This window comes from Hyla sarda, chromosome 1 (genome assembly GCF_029499605.1).
Source record: "Hyla sarda isolate aHylSar1 chromosome 1, aHylSar1.hap1, whole genome shotgun sequence".
NCBI lineage: Eukaryota > Metazoa > Chordata > Amphibia > Anura > Hylidae > Hyla > Hyla sarda.
In genome coordinates, this window is record NC_079189.1 from 46,641,196 (window position 1) to 46,660,252 (window position 19,057).

At 47.6% G+C, this 19,057-nt stretch overlaps 1 protein-coding gene across 1 annotated transcript in view; it reads left to right on the top strand.

Annotated features, from left to right (window-relative positions):
* Window positions 1-7,782: 7,782 nt before the first annotated feature.
* Window positions 7,783-19,057, top strand: part of NSD2 (nuclear receptor binding SET domain protein 2) — a 117,014-nt gene continuing 105,739 nt past the window's right edge. The window contains 1 exon segment of the mRNA XM_056541252.1: window positions 7,783-8,032. The gene's annotated coding sequence lies outside the window, so the exon portion shown is untranslated.

Genomic DNA, 19,057 nt, shown 5'->3' on the forward strand with positions numbered 1-19,057 from the left:
GGTAAGGTCCCTCCCGGTGTCCTGTAAGCACTAACCCGGCTATTCAGTCGGGCTGTTCGGGACGGCCGCGGTGAAATCGCGGTGGTCCCGAACAGCCCGACTGAGCAGCCGGGTTAGTGTCACTTTCCCTTCAGACGCGGCGGTCAGCTTTGATCGCCGTGTCTGAAGGGTTAATACAGGGCATCACCGCGATCGGTGATGTCCTGTATTAGCCGCGGGTCCCGGCTGTTGATGGCCGCAGGGACCGCCGCGATAGGGGGTGTATTCGCCGTATAAGACGCACAGACTTTTTCCTCCCAGTTTTGGGGAAGAAAAAGTGCGTCTTATACGGCGAAAAATACGGTATGTGTGTATGTTCCAACATAACTTCTAAATGGCTTAAGATTTTCCATGAAACTTGGTACACATGTTACTTATATGTCACCTAAAAATATAGTTGAGTTACTGTACATTTACCCTAACCAACCCCCTTATGCAAAAGGTGGGGTTTTTTGTCTTTAAGTGGTACTCTCATGGAAAACATTTTTTTATTTGGTTCCAGAAAGTTAAAGTGTACCTGCTATAAAAAATAAACTTTTTATATAATATAGATATCATTATATAAATATTTGTAATATACATTGGTTAAAAAATTTGTATATTTTTGTCCCTGCAGCTATTGCCTGTTTGTCTCTGTGAGGAGTCCAAATACAGGAAGTGTGGATGGACAAGCAGGGCTCTGTACACTGAGGACAAGCAGGGCTCTGTACACTGAGGACAAGGAGGGCTCTGTACACTGAGGACAAGCAGGGTTCTGTGCACTGAGGACAAGCAGGGCTCTGTGCACTGAGGACAAGCAGGGCTCTGTGCACTGAGGACAAGCAGGGCTCTGTACCCTGAGGACAAGCAGGGCTCTGTACCCTGAGGACAAGCAGGGCTCTGTACCCTGAGGACAAGCAGGGCTCTGTACACTGAGGACAAGCAGGGCTCTGTACACTGAGGACAAGCAGGGCTCTGTACACTGAGAACAAGCAGGGCTCTGTACACTGAGGACAAGCAGGGCTCTGTACACTGAGGACAAGCAGGGCTCTGTGCAGAGAGGACAAGCAGGGCTCTGTACACTGAGGACAAGCAGGGCTCTGTGCAGTGAGGACAAGCAGGGCTCTGTACACTGAGGACAAGCAGAGCTCTGTACATTGAGGACAAGCAGGGCTCTGTACACTGAGGACAAGCAGGGCTCTTTGCAGTGAGGACAAGCAGAGCTCTGTACACTGAGGACAAGCAGGGCTCTGTGCAGTGAGGACAAGCAGGGCTCTGTGCAGTGAGGACAAGCAGGGCTCTGTGCAGTGAGGACCAGCAGGGCTCTGTGCAGTGAGGACCAGCAGGGCTCTGTGCAGTGAGGACAAGCAGGGCTCTGTGCAGTGAGGACAAGCAGGGCTCTGTGCAGTGAGGACAAGCAGGGCTCTTTTCAGTGAGGACAAGCAGGGCTCTGTGCAGTGAGGACCAGCAGGGCTCTGTGCAGTGAGGACCAGCAGGGCTCTGTGCAGTGAGGACAAGCAGGGCTCTGTGCAGTGAGGACAAGCAGGGCTCTGTGCACTGAGGACAAGGAGGGCTCTGTACACTGAGGACAAGGAGGGCTCTGTACACTGAGGACAAGCAGGGTTCTGTGCACTGAGGACAAGCAGGGCTCTGTGCACTGAGGACAAGCAGGGCTCTGTGCACTGAGGACAAGCAGGGCTCTGTACCCTGAGGACAAGCAGGGCTCTGTACCATGAGGACAAGCAGGGCTCTGTACCCTGAGGACAAGCAGGGCTCTGTACACTGAGGACAAGCAGGGCTCTGTACACTGAGGACAAGCAGGGCTCTGTACACTGAGAACAAGCAGGGCTCTGTACACTGAGGACAAGCAGGGCTCTGTACACTGAGGACAAGCAGGGCTCTGTGCAGAGAGGACAAGCAGGGCTCTGTACACTGAGGACAAGCAGGGCTCTGTGCAGTGAGGACAAGCAGGGCTCTGTGCAGTGAGGACAAGCAGGGCTCTGTGCAGTGAGGACCAGCAGGGCTCTGTGCAGTGAGGACCAGCAGGGCTCTGTGCAGTGAGGACAAGCAGGGCTCTGTGCAGTGAGGACAAGCAGGGCTCTGTGCAGTGAGGACAAGCAGGGCTCTTTTCAGTGAGGACAAGCAGGGCTCTGTGCAGTGAGGACAAGCAGGGCTCTGTGCACTGAGGACAAGCAGGGCTCTGTACACTGAGGACAAGCAGGGCTCTGTACACTGAGGACAAGCAGGGCTCTGTACACTGAGGACAAGCAGGGCTCTGTGCAGTGAGGACAAGCAGGGCTCTGTACACTGAGGACAAGCAGGGCTCTGTGCAGTGAGGACAAGCAGGGCTCTGTGCAGTGAGGACAAGCAGGGCTCTGTGCAGTGAGGACAAGCAGGGCTCTGTGCAGTGAGGACAAGCAGGGCTCTGTGCAGTGAGGACAAGCAGGGCTCTGTACACTGAGGACAAGCAGAGCTCTGTACATTGAGGACAAGCAGGGCTCTGTACACTGAGGACAAGCAGGGCTCTTTGCAGTGAGGACAAGCAGAGCTCTGTACACTGAGGACAAGCAGGGCTCTGTGCAGTGAGGACAAGCAGGGCTCTGTGCAGTGAGGACAAGCAGGGCTCTGTACACTGAGGACAAGCAGGGCTCTGTGATATGCTTGTGGCTCACACATCAGGATGATTGACAAGCCAGGAGCCTGCACAGAGCCCTGCTTGTCCCGCCCGCACTTCCTGTATTTGGATTCCTCATAGAGAGACACATACGACATCTGCAGGGACAGCATTTTTTCACCCAAAAATATACACATTCAACAGTATCATATAATAGTATCATCTACATAATATCAAAAGGTACACTTTAGACAGATTTGTAAATTACTTCTAATAAAAATCTTAATCCTTTCAGTACTTATCAGCTGCTGTATGCTCTACAGGAAGTTGTGTAATTATTTTCTGTCTGACCACAGTGCTCTCTGCTGAGACCTCTGTTCATCTAAATGAATAGATAAATGAATCTAAAATAGGTTTGGTACTACAGTAATGCATCACCTGCTTCTTATCTACATAAGTATGTTCAATATCCACAGTTAGGTATACTAGAAAAGCTATGGAAGTGGTATTAGTGGCCACACTGGTTTCTTATAGGCTTATATTAGGAAAAAATAAGTAGGAACTTGATAGGAGAGGACAACTCAATGAATTTTTAACAGTGAATCACCATGAGAAAACTCAGTCTTGTGGATGCTATTATTACTCCGCTGATCTCTTAAGAGGAAGTGGTTTCACTAAAAAACAATCTAAACTGATATTCTTAATATAGGTAGGGTAAGTGCTTAGGAAAAATCACCTACACACTCTGAAACTACATGCAAATGTGTATTGATCTGATACATAACCTTATTAGGGCGAGTGTCACACATCACGTAAATGAAGTCCATCAATGATGAGAATATCTCGAACTCTCAGCGTGAGCAAGTGTTCAGTCAAATAGAAAGACGATCTCCGGAACAAATGTTTTCTGCTGGTATTTTCCGCCAGTTCACAGGAAGGGGCATTTATTCCTTGAAGAATTCACTCAAAACCAGAATTGTAGACAGTCTGTTGGTGTTATTTCAGCACTCCATGCTGTATTTTTTTTTATAATTAGGCATAGGACAAGAGTTCAATGATCTAACAAAGTGAATAACATTGGCTCCTGCCAGGGGGCGGGATATATTAGTCAACAATTGAACAGTTATTTCTTGAAATTAAAGGGAATATTTTGTTATGCAGTGGGGTAAATAAAAAGGGATACTCACCTTTCCTGACTCCTGTTTTCAGCACCATGGCACTTATAGTTTAGCAACGTAGTTATTAGAACACTCGCAGAGAAGAAATATAATCCTGGCACTACCACTAATAAAGCAATACAGGTGCCAATAAGGAAGATGTCCTTTCGCACTTCTAGTATGCCACTTATAATGGTGGTGCTACACGTAGAAAACAGTAAACAGCCATGTAATCCAAACGAGAAAGAATAACGGAGTACTCACCCCAATTTCAGTAGACATGTGGATACTTCTTTATTTCATAACTCATGTGCCGGCAGGAACATCAAAAAGGGGAAGGCAGAGAAGATGGTAATCGGGGGGTTCTCAATCACACGGGGCAAAGCTTACAAGATGGTAAGAGGGGGGTTCTCAATCACACGGGGGAAAGCTTACAAGATGGTAAGAGGGGGATTCTCAATCACACGGGGGAAAGCTTACAAGATGGTAAGCAGGGGGGTTCTCAATCACATAGGGCAAAGCTTACAAGATGGTAAGAGGGGGGTTCTCAATCACACGGGGCAAAGCTTACAAGTTGGTAAGAGGGGGGTTCTCAATTACACGGGGCAAAGCTTACAAGATGGTAAGAGGGGGGTTCTCAATCACACGGGGCAAAGCTTACAAGATGGTAAGAGGGGGGTTCTCAATCACACGGGCCAAAGCTTACAAGATGGTAAGAGGGGGGTTCTCAATCACACGGGGCAAAGCTTACAAGATGGTAAGCGGGGGGTTCTCAATCACACGGGCCAAAGCTTACAAGATGGTAAGAGGGGGGTTCTCAATCACACGGGCCAAAGCTTACAAGATGGTAAGAGGGGGGTTCTCAATCACATGGGCAAAGCTTACAAGATGGTAAGAGGGGGGTTCTCAATTACACAGGGCAAAGCTTACAAGATGGTAAGAGGGGGGGGGGGTTCTCAATCACACGGGGCAAAGTTTACAAGATGGTAAGCAGGGGGGTTCTCAATCACACGGGGCAAAGCTTACAAGATGGTAAGCAGGGGGGTTCTCAATCACACGGGGCAAAGCCCTGTGTGATTGAGAACTCCCCGCTTACCATCTTGTCTGCCTTCCCCTTTTTAATGTTCATGCCGGTACGAGTTATGAAATGAAGAAGTATCCACATGTCTACTGAAATTGGGGTGAGTACTCCGTTATTCTTTCTTGTTTGGATTATGTAATTATAAGTACATTGTATAACCAAAACCAGTATGGCAAGGAAGCCAATCAGAAAGCATCCAATGTAAGACTTGTCTTGTGTAATCCCCACCATAAGCCCACAGAGATCGCCATTTGGTCACCAGTAGGGTCTTTGTTGCTGTCTGTCAATTACTGGCTGGTTGCACTGCCAGGCTGTCCGTGCGCAAAACACCTAAAGTGGAGAAAGAAGCTTGACACTTGTTTCTCTCATCTTGTAAAATGGTACCAGTACAGGGAACTCCTGTTTCCCAATGGATGGGTCCAGGGCACTCCTGTTTCCCAATGGATGGGTCCAGGGCACTCCTGTTTCCCAATGGATGGGTCCAGGGCAACAATGTTTGTCCTAGAGGTCACTGTGGTTGTGTAGTAAATGTAAAAACCATTTTTAAAAAGGTAGGGTAGGAGGGTTTATCCCAAATCATGAGGAGGCCAAAAGAAACTACAATCTCAGAAATGTTAAAAACAAACAAACAAAAACATCAAAGACAACTTCACACTTGCCATGGGAGTAAAGGAAACTGTATCATCTTGTAGAATTGTACCCGTCCAGGGCACCCCTGTTTATATTCAATAAGTGAATCCAAAGCGCCCCTCTTTATCCAGTAGGTGGGTCCTAGAGGCCACTGTGGCTGTGTGATAAATGGGAAATATATTTTAAAAAGGAGGGGTCACCCAAATCATGAATAGGTTAAAAAAAAAAAAAAAAATCTTGGAAATGTTCCAAAGTCAAAACTGCACCAAAGTGGTACAGCTATTAATGAATATCAATAAAGATGTAGCTGCACACTCCCCACCGGAGTAATAGAAACTGCATCATCTTGTTGAATGGTACCAGTTCTGGGAACCCGCTTAATAAGTCGGTGGGTCCAGGGCACTCATGTTTACCCTGTGGGTGGGTCCAGGACACCCCTGTTTATCCAGTGTGCATTTCTAGAGGTCACAGTCGCTGTCTAATAAATGGGAAAACTCACTAAAAAGTGGGTAGAGGATGATGGATCATGAAGAAGCCAAAATGTTAACACCGCCCCCCCCCCCCCCCCAAAAAAAAAAAAAAAAAAAAAAACCATGCACCAAGAATCCAGCAAGGTGGTACGGCCATCAATGAAGATGTAGCTACACACTCCCCACTGGAGTAAATTACACTGTATTATCTTGTAGAATGGTACCAGTCCAGGGCACCCATTTATCCAGTGGGTCCACCCAGAGCACATCCATTTATATTCAGTGGGCGGGTCCACCCAGAGCACATCCATTTATATTCAGTGGGTCAGTCGATCCAGAGCACACCCATTTATATTCAGTGGGTCGGTCCATCCAAAGCACATCCATTTATATTCAGTGGGTGGGTCCATCCAGAGCACACCCATTTATATTCAGTGGGCGGGTCCATCCAGAGCACACCCATTTATATTCAGTGGGCAAGTCCATCCAGAGCACACCCATTTATATTCAGTGGGCGGGTCATGAGCACTGAGCACTCCTGGGGGTGAGCTCTAGAGGTCACTGTGGCTATGTGATAACTAGGAAAACCCAAAAAGTAAGAAAAAAAAAGGAGGGGTTCAGATAGCCCTTTTATACAGTGGATGGATCCAGAGCGCTGCTTTATCCAGTTGGAGGGTCTAGAGCACCCCTGTTTATTATATTCAGTGGGTGGGCCCAGAGCACCCCTGTTTATATTCAGTGGGCGAGTCCAGAGCACCCCTGTTTATATTTAGTGGGTGAGTCCAGAGCACCCCTGTTTATATTCAGTGGGTGATCCCAGAGCACCCCTGTTTATATTCAGTGGGTGATCCCAGAGCACCCCTGTTTATATTCAGTGGGTGAGTCCAGAGAACCCCTGTTTTTATTCAGTAGGTGAGTCCAGAGAACCCCTGTTTATATTCAGTAGGGGAGTCCAGAGAACCCCTGTTTATATTCAGTAGGCGAGTCCAGAGAACCCCTGTTTATATTCAGTGGGTGGTTATAGAACACCCCTGTATATCCAGTGGCTGGTCCTAGAGGTCACTGTGGTTGGGTGAAAAATGGGAAAGCCCATTAAAAAAGGGGGGGGGGGGAAGGGGTAGATGTCACTAGAATTATAAAGAGGCTTAAAAAATACAATCTCAGAAATGTTTAAAAATAATAATTAAAAAAAACACCAAGGTGGTATGGCTCTCAAGGAAGCCGTAGCTGCACACTTCCCAATGAAGTGATGGAAACTGTATAATCTTGTAGAATGGTACAAGCCCAAGGCACCCCTATTTATTCAGTGGGTGGATCCAGGGTATCCCTGCGTATATTCGGTGGGCAAGGACAAAGCATCTCTATTTAAATTCAGTGGGTGGGTCCAGAGCGCCCCCTCTGTTTATTCAGCGAGTCGTTTCAGAGCACCCCTGTTTACATTTAGTGGATGGGTCCAGAGCACCCCTGTTTACATTTAGTGGATGGGTCCAGAGCGCCCGTTTAGCCAGTGGCTGTGTCCTAGAGGTCAAAGTGGCTATGTGATACCTGGGAAAACCCATTTTGAAAAAAGGAGAAGTGGGTCCCCAAATAATGAGGCTCAAAAGAATAAAATCTCAGAAATGTTCCAAAATAAACAAAACCACCATCACGGTAAAGTAAGAACCCTCCATTTTATATTCGCATTAGCAGTGGCATAAATAATAAGATCCCCAACACCGCACCCATTACAATACACAACGTATAGCAGAGCGATAGTGACGTGATCCCGCCGCCGCCGCCGCCATGGCTCCCCGCCAGCTCCCTCCCTACGTCACACTCCAAACGTTACATTTGAAATCCCCGGTTGTGCCGCCGCTGCCTCACCGCTCCGCCAGCCAATCAGAGCGCGGAGATTTTCCCGCGGGCAGCAGCTAGGACGAGGGGCGTGGCGTAATCTTCTAGTGGGCGTGGCCGCGCGGACGAGGGGGAGGAGCCTGTGACCGCCGTGTGCCTGTCTCTCTCCATTGATTGCCAGCCAGGAGCAGCTCTTACCTCAGCGCGCACATAAGGATGCCACAAACAGGTCACTTCTCGTTTCTTATCCCGCTCCTCCTCCCCCCCCCCGGTCTGTCCCCCCCCCCGTCCGCCTGTCCGTGTTTCCGGGCCTCCCGGCCGCCGCTTCGTGTTGCACATAGAGGAGAGGGAGAGAGGGGGGGGTCCGGTGTGGGCGGTTGGGCCTGAAACTTGGCGGGATCGCCTTTCTGCGTCTATTCCCGATGTGTGATCGGGGCCCTGCGGCAGATCCGCTCGTCTATAGGGAGCCGCGGTATCAGGGGGTGTATGCTGCTCCATTATAGGCTTATAATATACATCTATCCAGGGCGCAGGGCTCCTCTGTGCTGCTGTATACACAACAGATGGCTGCTGTATGTATATCTGTGTGTATAAATCGTATTGGGGAAAATCCACGCCAAGTTCCGGCACCTTTTTGTCTGTATCTAGGAAAGCTGGGTGACGGGGCTATTGTCAGGAATTAACTAATAATAGTTACTCCACTTTGGAGCCATTAATGGGGTTTTAGCTGGTAATAAACCTGTAGTTGGTCACAGTGCCCCCGTTAATGGGGTTGTAGCCGGTGTAGTGCCCCCTGTAAATGGGGATAGTTATGTTTCCCTTGTAGCCAGTATTGGTTCCCCCTGTAGCCCTGTTTCCCCAACCAGGGGGCCTCCAGCTGTTTCAAGACTACAACTCCCAGCATGCCCGGACAGCCGTTGGCTGTCTGGGCATGCTGGGAGTTGTAGTTTTGCAACAGCTGGAGGCACCCTGGTTGGGGAAAAATGTGCTGTAGACATTAATAGGGCCCCCTCTAACTGGTGTAAGTTTTCAAATTTGTAGCCAGTAATAGTGACCCTCTGCAGCTGGGAAGAGGTGCACCCCTTGTAGTTGGTATTAGTGTCCCCTGTAGCCATTACTATGCCCCCATTATAGCTGGTAATAGTGCCCCCTGTAGCCATTACTATGCCCCCATTATAGCTGGTAATAGTGCCCCCTGTAGCCATTACTATGCCCCCATTATAGCTGGTAATAGTGCCCCCTGTAGCCATTACTATGATCCCATTATAGCTGGTAATAGTGCCCCCTGTAGCCATTACTATGCCCCCATTATAGCTGGTAATAGTGCCCCCTGTAGCCATTACTATGCCCCCATTATAGCTGGTAATAGTGCCCCCTGTAGCCATTACTATGATCCCATTATATCTGGTAATAGTGCCCCATGTAGCCATTACTATGCCCCCATTATAGCTGGTAATAGTGCCCCCTGTAGCCATTACTATGCCCCCATTATAGCTGGTAATAGTGCCCCCTGTAGCCATTACTATGCCCCCATTATATCTGGTAATAGTGCCCCATGTAGCCATTACTATGCCCCCATTATAGCTGGTAATAGTGCCCCCTGTAGCCATTACTATGCCCCCATTATAGCTGGTAATAGTGCCCCCTGTAGCCATTACTATGCCCCCATTATAGCTGGTAATAGTGCCCCCTGTAGCCATTACTATGCCCCCATTATATCTGGTAATAGTGCCCCATGTAGCCATTACTATGCCCCCATTATAGCTGGTAATAGTGCCCCCTGTAGCCATTACTATGCCCCCATTATAGCTGGTAATAGTGCCCCCCTGTAGCCATTACTATGCCCCCATTATAGCTGGTAATAGTGCCCCCTGTAGCCATTACTATGCCCTATTATAGCTGGTATTAGTGCCCCCTGTAGCCATTACTATGCCCCCATTATAGCTGGTTATAGTGCCCCCTGTAGCCATTACTATGCCCCCATTATAGCTGGTAATAGTGCCCCCTGTAGCCATTACTATGCCCCCATTATAGCTGGTAATAGTGCCCCCTGTAGCCATTACTATGCCCCCAATATAGCTGGTAATAGTGCCCCCTGTAGCCATTATTATGCCCCCATTATATCTGGTAATAGTGCCCCCTGTAGCCATTACTATGCCCCCATTATAGCTGGTAATAGTGCCCCCTGTAGCCATTACTATGCCCCCATTATAGCCGGTAATAGTGCCCCCTGTAGCCATTACTATGCCCCCATTATAGCTGGTAATAGTGCCCCCTGTAGCCATTACTATGCCCCCATTATAGCTGGTAATAGTGCCCCCTGTAGCCATTACTATGATCCCATTATAGCTGGTAATAGTGCCCCCTGTAGCCATTACTATGCACCCCTTGTAGTTGGTAATAGTGCCCCCTGTAGCCATTACTATGCCCCCATTATAGCTAGTAATAGTGCCCCCTGTAGCCATTACTATGCCCCCATTATAGCTGTTAATAGTGCCCCCTGTAGCCATTACTATGCCCTCATTATAGCTGGTAATAGTGCCCCCTGTAGCCATTACTATGCCCCCATTATAGCTGGTAATAGTGCCCCCTGTAGCCATTACTATGCCCCCATTATAGCCGGTAATAGTGCCCCCTGTAGCCATTACTATGCCCCCAATATAGCCGATATTAGTGCCCCCTGTAGCCATTACTATGCCCTCATTATAGCTGGTAATAGTGCCCCCTGTAGCCATTACTATGCCCCCATTATAGCTGGTAATAGTGCCCCCTGTAGCCATTACTATGCCCCCATTATAGCTGGTAATAGTGCCCCATGTAGCCATTACTATGCCCCCATTATAGCTGGTAATAGTGCCCCCTGTAGCCATTACTATGCCCCCATTATAGCTGGTAATAGTGCCCCCTGTAGCCATTACTATGCCCCCATTATAGCTGGTAATAGTGCCCCCTGTAGCCATTACTATGCCCCCATTATAGCTGGTAATAGTGCCCCCTGTAGCCATTACTATGCCCCCATTATAGCTGGTAATAGTGCCCCCTGTAGCCATTACTATGCCCCCATTATAGCTGGTAATAGTGCCCCCTGTAGCCATTACTATGCCCCCATTATAGCTGGTAATAGTGCCCCCTGTAGCCATTACTATGCCCCCATTATAGCTGGTAATAGTGCCCCCTGTAGCCATTACTATGCCCCCATTATAGCTTGTAATAGTGCCCCATGTAGCCATTACTTTGCCCCCATTATAGCTGGTAATAGTGCCCCCTGTAGCCATTACTATGCCCCCATTATAGCTGGTAATAGTGCCCCATGTAGCCATTACTATGCCCCCATTATAGCTGGTAATAGTGCCCCCTGTAGCCATAACTATGCCCCCATTATAGCTGGTAATAGTGCCCCCTGTAGACATTACTATGCCCCCATTATAGCTGGTAATAGTGCCCCCTGTAGACATTACTATGCCCCCATTATAGCTGGTAATAGTGCCCCCTGTAGACATTACTATGCCCCCATTATAGCTGGTAATAGTGCCCCCCTGTAGACATTACTATGCCCCCATTATAGCTGGTAATAGTGCCCCCCTGTAGACATTACTATGCCCCCATTATAGCTGGTAATAGTGCCCCCCTGTAGACATTACTATGCCCCCATTATAGCTGGTAATAGTGCCCCATGTAGACATTACTATGCCCCCATTATAGCTGGTAATAGTGCCCCATGTAGACATTACTATGCCCCCATTATAGCTGGTAATAGTGCCCCCTGTAGCCAATACTATGCCCCCATTATAGCTGGTAATAGTGCCCCCTGTAGCCATTACTATGCCCCCATTATAGCTGGTAATAGTGCCCCCTGTAGCCATTACTATGCCCCCATTATAGCTGGTAATAGTGCCCCCTGTAGCCATTACTATGCCCCCATTATAGCTGGTAAGTGCCCCCTGTAGCCATTACTATGCCCCCATTATAGCTGGTAATAGTGCCCCCTGTAGCCATTACTATGCCCCCATTATAGATGGTAATAGTGCCCCCTGTAGCCATTACTATGCCCCCATTATACCCTGTAATAGTGCCCCCTGTAGCCATTACTATGCCCCCATTATAGCTGGTAATAGTGCCCCCTGTAGCCATTACTATGCCCCAATTATAGCTGGTAATAGCGCCCCCTGTAGCCATTACTATGCCCCCATTATAGCTGGTAATAGTGTCCCCTGTAGCCATTACTATGCCCCCAATATAGCTGGTAATAGTGCCCCATGTAGCCATTACTATGCCCCCATTATAGCTGGTAATAGTGCCCCCTGTAGCCATTACTATGCCCCCGATATAGCTGGTAATAGTGCCCCCTGTAGCCATTACTATGCCCCCATTATATTATAGCTGGTAATAGTGCCCCCTGTAGCCATTACTATGCCCCCATTATAGCTGGTAAGTGCCCCCTGTAGCCATTACTATGCCAACATTATAGCTGGTAATAGTGCCCCCTGTAGCCATTACTATGCCCCCATTATAGCTGGTAATAGTGCCCCCTGTAGCCATTACTATGCCCCCATTATAGATGGTAATAGTGCCCCCTGTATCCATTACTATGCCCCCATTATACCCTGTAATAGTGCCCCCTGTAGCCATTACTATGCCCCAATTATAGCTGGTAAGTGCCCCCTGTAGCCATTACTATGCCCCCATTATAGCTGGTAATAGTGCCCCCTGTAGCCATTACTATGCCCCCATTATAGCTGGTTATAGTGCCCCCTGTAGCCATTACTATGCCCCCATTATAGCTGGTAATGGTGCCCCCTGTAGCCATTACTATGCCCCCATTATAGCTGGTTATAGTGCCCCCTGTAGCCATTACTATGCCCCCATTATAGCTGGTAATAGTGCCCCCTGTAGCCATTACTATGCCCCCATTATACCCTGTAATAGTGCCCCCTGTAGCCATTACTATGCCCCCATTATAGCTGGTAATAGTGCCCCCTGTAGCCATTACTATGCCCCAATTATAGCTGGTAATAGCGCCCCCTGTAGCCATTACTATGCCCCCAATATAGCTGGTAATAGTGCCCCATGTAGCCATTACTATGCCCCCATTATAGCTGGTAATAGTGCCCCCTGTAGCCATTACTATGCCCCCGATATAGCTGGTAATAGTGCCCCCTGTAGCCATTACTATGCCCCCATTATATTATAGCAGGTAATAGTGCCCCCTGTAGCCATTACTATGCCCCCATTATAGCTGGTAAGTGCCCCCTGTAGCCATTACTATGCCCCCATTATAGCTGGTAATAGTGCCCCCTGTAGCCATTACTATGCCCCCATTATACCCTGTAATAGTGCCCCCTGTAGCCATTACTATGCCCCCAATATAGCTGGTAATAGTGCCCCCTGTAGCCATTACTATGCCCCCAATATAGCTGGTATTAGTGCCCCCTGTAGCCATTACTATGCCCCCATTATAGCTGGTAATAGTGCCCCATGTAGCCATTACTATGCCCCCATTATAGCTGGTAATAGTGCCCCATGTAGCCATTACTATGCCCCCATTATAGCTGGTAGTAGTGCCCCCTGTAGCCATTACTATGCCCCCAATATAGCTGGTAATAATGCCCCCTGTAGCCATTACTATGCCCCCATTATATTATAGCTGGTAATGGTGCCCCCTGTAGCCATTACTATGCCCCCAATATAGCTGGTAATAGTGCCCCCTGTAGCCATTACTATCCCCCCATTATATTATAGCTGGTAATAGTGCCCCCTGTAGCCATTACTATGCCCCCATTATAGCTGGTAATAGTGCCCCCTGTAGCCATTACTATGCCCCCATTATAGCTGGTAATAGTGCCCCCCTGTAGCCATTACTATGCCCCCATTATAGCCGGTAATAGTGCCCCCTGTAGCCATTACTATGCCCCCATTATAGCTGGTAATAGTGCCCCATGTAGCCATTACTATGCCCCCATTATAGCTGGTAGTAGTGCCCCATGTAGCCATTACTATGCCCCCATTATAGCTGGTAATAGTGCCCCCTGTAGCCATTACTATGCCCCCATTATAGCTGGTAATAGTGCCCCCTGTAGCCATTACTATGCCCCCATTATAGCTGGTAATAGTGCCCCCCTGTAGCCATTACTATGCCCCCATTATAGCTGGTAATAGTGTCCCATGTAGCCATTACTATGCCCCCATTATAGCTGGTAATAGTGCCCCATGTAGCCATTACTATGCCCCCATTATAGCTGGTAGTAGTGCCCCCTGTAGCCATTACTATGCCCCCAATATAGCTGGTAATAGTGCCCCCTGTAGCCATTACTGTGCCCCCATTATAGCTGGTAAGTGCCCCCTGTAGCCATTACTATGCCCCCAATATAGCTGGTAATAATGCCCCCTGTAGCCATTACTATGCCCCCATTATATTATAGCTGGTAATGGTGCCCCCTGTAGCCATTACTATGCCCCCAATATAGCTGGTAATAGTGCCCCCTGTAGCCATTACTATCCCCCCATTATATTATAGCTGGTAATAGTGCCCCCTGTAGCCATTACTATGCCCCCATTATAGCTGGTAATAGTGCCCCCTGTAGCCATTACTATGCCCCCATTATAGCTGGTAATAGTGCCCCCCTGTAGCCATTACTATGCCCCCATTATAGCCGGTAATAGTGCCCTCCGTAGCCATTACTATGCCCCCATTATAGCTGGTAATAGTGCCCCCTGTAGCTATTACTATGCCCCCATAATAGCCGGTAATAGTGCCCCCTGTAGACATTACTATGCCCCCATTATAGCTGGTAATAGTGCCCCCCCTGCAGCCATTACTATGCCCCCATTATAGCTGGTAATAGTGCCCCCTGTAGCCAATACTATGCCCCCATTATAGCTGGTAATAGTGCCCCCTGTAGCCATTACTATGCCCCCATTATAGCTGGTAATAGTGCCCCCTGTAGACATTACTATGCCCCCATTATAGCTGGTAATAGTGCCCCCTGTAGCCATTACTATGCCCCCATTATAGCTTGTAATAGTGCCCCCTGTAGCCGTTACTATGCCCCCATTATAGCCTGTAATAGTGCCCCCCTGTAGCCATTACTATGCCCCCATTATAGCTGGTAATAGTGCCCCCTGTAGCCATTACTATGCCCCCATTATAGCCGGTAATAGTGCCCTCCGTAGCCATTACTATGCCCCCATTATAGCAGGTAATAGTGCCCCCTGTAGCCATTACTATGCCCCCATTATAGCTGGTAATAGTGCCCCCTGTATCCATTACTATGCCCCCATTATAGCTGGTAATAGTGCCCCCTGTAGCCATTACTATGCCCCCATTATAGCTGGTAATAGTGCCCCCTGTAGCCATTACTATGCCCCCATTATATCTGGTAATAGTGCCCCATGTAGCCATTACTATGCCCCCATTATAGCTGGTAATAGTGCCCCCTGTAGCCATTACTATGCCCCCATTATAGCTGGTAATAGTGCCCCCTGTAGCCATTACTATGCCCCCATTATAGCTGGTAATAGTGCCCCCTGTAGCCATTACTATGCCCCCATTATAGCTGGTAATGATCCAGCTGGTCACCTGTGGGCATGAAGCAGCTTATAAAGGCTAGTGTGGGATGCCACGGACTTAATCTCAATCTGCATCCTGACAACACAGATTCAGACGAAAGTTGTGGCGCCCGGACTACGTACCCCCCTCAGACTTACCGCAGGTTAAGAACCAATCCTTTAGGACACTGTTTCCCAACCAGGGTGCCTCCAGCTGTTGCAGAACAACTCCCAGCATGCCTGGACAGCCTTCGGCTTATGTGACACTTTGCGATGACATATATTTTGAAGTAAATCTTGACACAATGAGGATGAATGATCAAAACTGGTGTAATGAAGAGTAGTTGCCCATAGCAACCAATTAGATTTTTCCTTTTTGGACCAAACCAGTAACCTGATGGTTAACGTGGTCAACTTTTTAGCCTTTTTTTTCGAAGTTATTAATTAACCATAAGTCATCATAAACATATGGACATCTATACCACTTTTCCTTTGTGCCAAGTTTGTCTTGTGGGGAAAGTAAAGATCTTATTGCAGCCTTGATCTAGTGTGGCTGTGGCTCCCAGGATCAGCACAGCTAAGTCCGAGGTGTCCATTGGTGATAGACACTTACCTTCTTATCTTAGTGTCCTATTGCAATAGAATTGTGGCAATGAGAAGTCTTAGTCTGCACATCTTTGTCCAGCTCTTGGTCAGTGTAGCGATAGGTGGCAGTGACACGTCTCTAATTCTGCACAGCTTTGTCCAGCTCTTGGTCGGTGTAGCGATAGGTGGCAGTGACACGTCTCTAATTCTGCACATCTTTGTCCAGCTCTTGGTCGGTGTAGCGATAGGTGGCAGTGAGACGTTTCTAATTCTGCACATCTTTGTCCAGCTCTTGGTCAGTCTAGCGATAGGTGGCAGTGACACGTCTCTAATTCTGCACATCTTTGTCCAGCTTTTGGTCGGTCTAGCGATAGGTGGCAGTGACAGGTCTCTAATTCTGCACATCTTTGTCCAGCTCTGGGTCGGACCAGATGTAGCAGTGAGACTTCTCTAATGCTGGGTTCACACCACGTTTTTCAATACAGTTCCTGTATTAGGTTTTTGATAAAAAAAAAAAAAAAAACAGACTAAACTGTATCAAATTGTGTGTATAAAAATGTTAATCCTTATACTGTTTGAAAAATGATGTCAGGTTGCATACGTTTTTTTATTTAATTTTTAAAAAAAATTTTTTAAAGAAAAAAGTATACATTTTTAACTTTTCACTCCATTATGAATAAAGTTTCACTTGTTTGATTGAAATTCCAAGAAAAAAAACTGTGCAAAGTCAAAAACCGTATGGTGAAAACCGGATGGAACCGTCCGCACATACAGTTCTGTACGATTCCCATTGACTCCCATGTTTAAAAAAAAAAAAACTTTTTAATACGGGTTTTTCACCCGGACCAAAAACCTTGGTAGGCTGCGGTTTTGATTACGGGAAAAATACGGACGAAACCGTACAGGATGCAAAACGGACACAACCGGATGCATCTTTTGGCATACGGTTTTTTAATGGAGAGTCAATGCATACGGTGTTCAATACGTTTCCGTACGGTTTTTCCATTGAAAACTTATACGGGAACTGTATTGCAAAAAACGTGGTGTGAACCCAGCCTAAGACTGCACCTTTGTGTCCAGGTTGGGGAGGGGGGGGGGGGGTCTAGTTATATTCCCTTTGTTAAAGAAAATGTGTCCTCAGAAAATGACCGATTGTTAAAATCAAGTTTTTATGTAAGAATATATGGTTAAGAATTATTTGAAGTTTTCTCTAACTTTCCATTGTATTACCTACATCAGTGGTCTTCAACCTGCGGGCCTCCAGATGTTTCAAAACTACAACTCCTGGCATGCCCGGACAGCCGTTGGCTGTCCGGGCATGCTGGGAGTTGTAGTTTTGCAACATCGGGAGGTCCGCAGGTTGAAGACCACTGACCTATATTTTAAAATAATCCTGAAATCTTGCATTCTGGCCACTAGGCCTAAGGTGCGTTCACACCACGTTTTGTGCCTCCGTGGCACGGATGCGGCGCCAGAACCTTAAAGGGAACCTGTCTTCAGATTTTACCATATGTATCGTGTGGCAATGTGTTATTTATGGTAAAAATCTGCTTTCTCACCATCCATGTATGACGTTCCTGCCCGCAGGGATGGTGAGTAGAGATGAGCGAACTTACAGTAAATTCATCGGCTCGGCAGTTGATGACTTTTCCTGCATAAATGAGTTCAGCTTTCCGGTGCTCCGGTGGGCTGGAAAAGGTGGATCCAGTCCTAGGAAAGAGTCTCCTAGGACTGTATCCACCTTTTCCAGCCCACCGGAAAGCTGAACGAATTTATGCAGGATAAGTCATCAACTGCCGAGCCGAGAAGTTTGTGACAAATCGAATTTACGGTAAGTTCGCTCATCTCTAATGGTGAGGATAGGATGTTTGAAAGTGTCCCCAGCCAGCCCAGTAAGTAGTCCCCTTGATGGGGATGTATACTCACCTGGTCCGTCTGTAATCATGCCCCCCTCAGTGTTATTGACAGGCCGTGTCCTTGCTCTGCTCCGTCTGCTTAGGGCAGTGTTTCCCAACCAGGGTGCCTCCAGCTGTAGCAAAACTACAACTCCCAGCATGCCTGGACAGCTGTTGTCTGTTAGCTGTTGGTTTATAAATTTGTAAATTACTCCTATAAAAAAATAAATCTTAATCCTTCCAGTACTTATCAGCTGTTGTATGCTCCACAGAAAATATCTTTCTAAATTTCCTTTCTGTTTGACCACAGTGCTCTCTGCCATGTCAGGAACTGTCCAGAGTAGGAGCAAATCCCTTTAGCAGACCTCTCCTGCTCTGGACAGTTCCTGACATGGACAGAGGTGTCAGCAGAGAGCACTGTGAAAAGAAATTTAAAAGAAAACTTCCTGTGGAGGATACAGCAGCTGATAAATATTGGAAGGATTAAGATTTTTTAATAGAATTAATTCACAAATCTGTAACTTTCTGATATCTAGTAGATTTAAAAAAAATGTTTTCCACCGGAGTACCCCTTTAAACTAAGCTGACAATTCCTGTTCTGTACAGATCACTTCCCAGCAATCGTCTCCTTATCACAGACAGGAGTACAGTGAATGGTGACTCTAGTGTGTAGATAAGTAGAGAGGAGCGAACTTAAAGTAAGTTCGATTCGTCACGAACTTCTCAGCTCGGCAGTTGATGACTTTTCCTGCATAAATTAGTTCAGCTTTCCGGTGCTCCTGTGGGCTGGAAAAGGTGGATACAGTCCTAGGAGACTCTTTCCTAGGACTGTATCCACCTTTTCCAGCCCACCGGAGCACCTGAAGGCTGAACTAATTTATGCAGGATAAGTCATCAACTGCCGAGCTGAGAAGTTCGTGACGAATCGAACTTACTTTAAGTTCGCTCCTCTCTAAATGTGTCATCACAATGTCTCGGATCCTGCAGTTCTCTGATATCCAGGCATTTGCTTAGTCTTCATTACATGCATCATAGTAAAAGCTGATCTCCATGATGAATGATCCCGTCTGGCCTTGGCACCAAGACCCAGTATATCAGCAGCGTCATGGATTGTTGCTTCCTCCTGGGGGGGGCTATGACTCTCAGGCCTCTAGTGTTTGCCGGGCGGCTGTCATGTAGGTGCTGCTGTCTGGGGAGGAGGCCATATGCAGTCTCTGGTGAAAGGGCTG